At 42.4% G+C, this 2,709-nt stretch overlaps 1 long non-coding RNA gene across 1 annotated transcript; it reads left to right on the top strand.

The window, feature by feature from the left end:
• The first annotated feature begins 447 nt into the window (after positions 1–447).
• LOC138283302 (uncharacterized) lies at positions 448–1,506 on the top strand. The gene is made up of 3 exons (XR_011201176.1): positions 448–533; positions 641–712; positions 975–1,506. It is a non-coding gene; the product is annotated as an uncharacterized lncRNA (long non-coding RNA).
• The last annotated feature ends 1,203 nt before the right edge of the window (positions 1,507–2,709 follow it).

Below are 2,709 nucleotides of genomic sequence, written 5' to 3'. Positions count from 1 at the left end.
GGTACTTGGCTTTTTTCGACTATGCCCCTCTGTACCTTCAGTCTATTTGCTGAATTTCGAATTCAATTATTATTGAGTTATGTTCCCTTTTGTCTATGAGTACATTTAATTACCTCAGTTGAATCATTCTGTTCCAATATGCCCCTCACATGAAATAATCTTTTTTACTTTACAGTTTAAGCATAAGGAAATGTTGTCCTTTGTTTATTTCCATTTCCAATATGTTTCTTGGTCTGTGCTTTTCCCTGCTTTCAGTTTACCTGATCTGTTTCTACTTTATTCATTTTTGATTTTATTTCCTCTTTCCTGAGGTACTTTCTCAACTGATTCACCCAACCAATATGTCTGCCACGACTTCCGATTTCTCCACTGTCTAAGAAAAGGGAATTTTGTCCGTTCTTGATTTCTACAGCTTTCCGGCAGACCGACACTCGGCATTTAAACAACGTGCATTTTTAGCGCACAGAGTAGAGGAAACAGTTGGGACTGTTTCTTCGGTTGTTCAGCATGTTTGCCTATGAGCGTGTTTGAAGGTAAGCGCCCCTGCAGTGGACGACTTTGCAAGCATAGCTAGTACAGCCTGTAGCACTGTCTGTCCATATATGCATTCTGTAGTTTAATATTGCTTTTTTCTCTGTAGAGCTGGCGGTATGGCCCCCTGACCCATACGAGCCTCTGTTGTCGACTCTGTCTTTCTTTACATTAACATCAGGTAAGCATGCAGATGTCATGCATGCCCCACTCCCTTAGGTCATTTTCAGCATGTTGCATGAGGTTCAGGTTCTCTATTTTTTTCACAACACGAGGTCGATTTTTAGGATATCTTTATTTATTATTAAACCAACACCGGTGTTGGAGATGGGTCTCCATACTCACTGAGATGACTTTATAACTTGGGAACAGACTTATTGTATGCACCTATATCATGCAACATCTCTGATATTGATACAATTATATCTTGAACCTATGTACAGATTGAGAAATGTAGTGCAATGCGCAATTCTTGATGTAGTGCCCTGATGAAGGTGGCTGCGAAGAATGGTGATTGAACCCGAAGGTGTAAGCCCACCGAAACGCGCATCAGGAAGGATGACGACCTAGCAATATATGGAGGATTACCTTTGACGTTTATTCCGTTTCAAGGACAAACTGGATTGAAATACAACAGTTCGAATTTTCAGGCACAATTCAGGCATTTGCCGTTGAGATATCAGCAATAATCTTGATTGTGTGGACTTCTTCAGAGTATATAGCTGGGGATCAAGTAGGAATGATCTATATATTAGCCTGATATTTAATTTGTGTCCATGTGATATTGAGAATAGTGTTTGAATAAGGATATGTGATGTGTAAATTCCACATTGAGATATTTTCCTGTTTGAAATCTTTTGTGTGTCCGGTGTCGTTGTGTTGTTTATATGTATGTCTTGTGTGTGCTTAGTTGTACATTGTCCTTTTTCTGTTTATTTGGGTATCTGTGTTGTCGATTGGTTAGGGTTGTTTTTTTAAGGGGGTTTGATTTATATTTTAGAAATATTTTGGGTTTGATGATCATTGTACATATATACATTTATTTTGGTTGTGATTAATTAAAAACATGTTTGTTCTTTTTGAATGTCAATCATGATGTGTCATCGATATTAAGTCGAATTACTGAACCATTAGGAGAGTGATATTTGTCCTACTTACTGTAATTTTCCCTGGATCTCTCTCCCCATTTGGCCAGGGACCCTGTGTGCTTTTTTGATTTTAGCTGCAAAACCTTTACAAGGAAGCGATAATAAACAGCGTTTATTATCATTTCCTTGTAAAGGGGCAGGGCCACGGGGTGAAGAGGGTGAGTGCTCAGAACACCCCCTCAGAGCACATGTGTGTTTGGCCGGCCGTCTTGGGCTGCCCAAACACACATGCACACAAGGGCTCTCTCCCGCCCAGAAACAGAGTTGCTGGGCTGGAAAGAGTCTGCACAGGCTCCCAGTCTGCCTGGGAGCGCCCTGGCTGGGTGCCCCGAGCTAATCCTGATGCTGCTCTGAGCAGCGTCAGGATTGGCCGCAGAGCAGGCTGGGAGCCTCTGCCTGCCTGCAGCCAGCAGAGGAGTGGGGCACGGCGAGGCGAGGTGTTCAGATAAGGGTATTTTATTTTTTAAAACATTTTATTAATATTTACTACCCCCTGCCCCTGCTCTCCCCACGTGCGCCCCACCCCGCCTCCATTAACACCCACGAGCCACGACTGCATTCGGAAGGAAAAAATGTAGAGAAGGACAAGGGGCAATAACACTTGTTCTTCTATTCTGTTTTCCCCCAAATCTCCCGATAAAAATGGTACCTCAATTGTGTGGGCAGGCCTAGTGCCCGCAGCAGGAAATGCAACATGGACACATCACATTTTTACATTGAAATCTGATGTGTTTTTTGGAAGGTGTCTAGCTTTGGATAGTGGCCTCTAGCTCAGCCGGCACCTAAAAAACCTACCAAACCTGTGCATTTTTTAAAACTAGACACCTAGGCTAACCCAAGGTGGGGTAACTAGTGGTGCTCTCACTAGGTTCTGTTACCCAGAATCATTTTGAAACCTCAAAATTTGGCAAAAACACTTTTTCCTCACATTTCACTGATGGAAAGTGCTGGAATCCAAGAGGAGCCACAAATTACCTTCCAGACAGCATTACCCCAAGTCTACTGATAAAAATGGTACCTCACTTGTGTG

The sequence above is a fragment of the Pleurodeles waltl genome, chromosome 3_1 (assembly GCF_031143425.1).
Source record: "Pleurodeles waltl isolate 20211129_DDA chromosome 3_1, aPleWal1.hap1.20221129, whole genome shotgun sequence".
NCBI classification, from domain to species: domain Eukaryota; kingdom Metazoa; phylum Chordata; class Amphibia; order Caudata; family Salamandridae; genus Pleurodeles; species Pleurodeles waltl.
The sequence above is the reverse complement of the archived record's forward strand: the minus strand, read 5'-3'. Positions and strand labels throughout refer to the sequence as shown.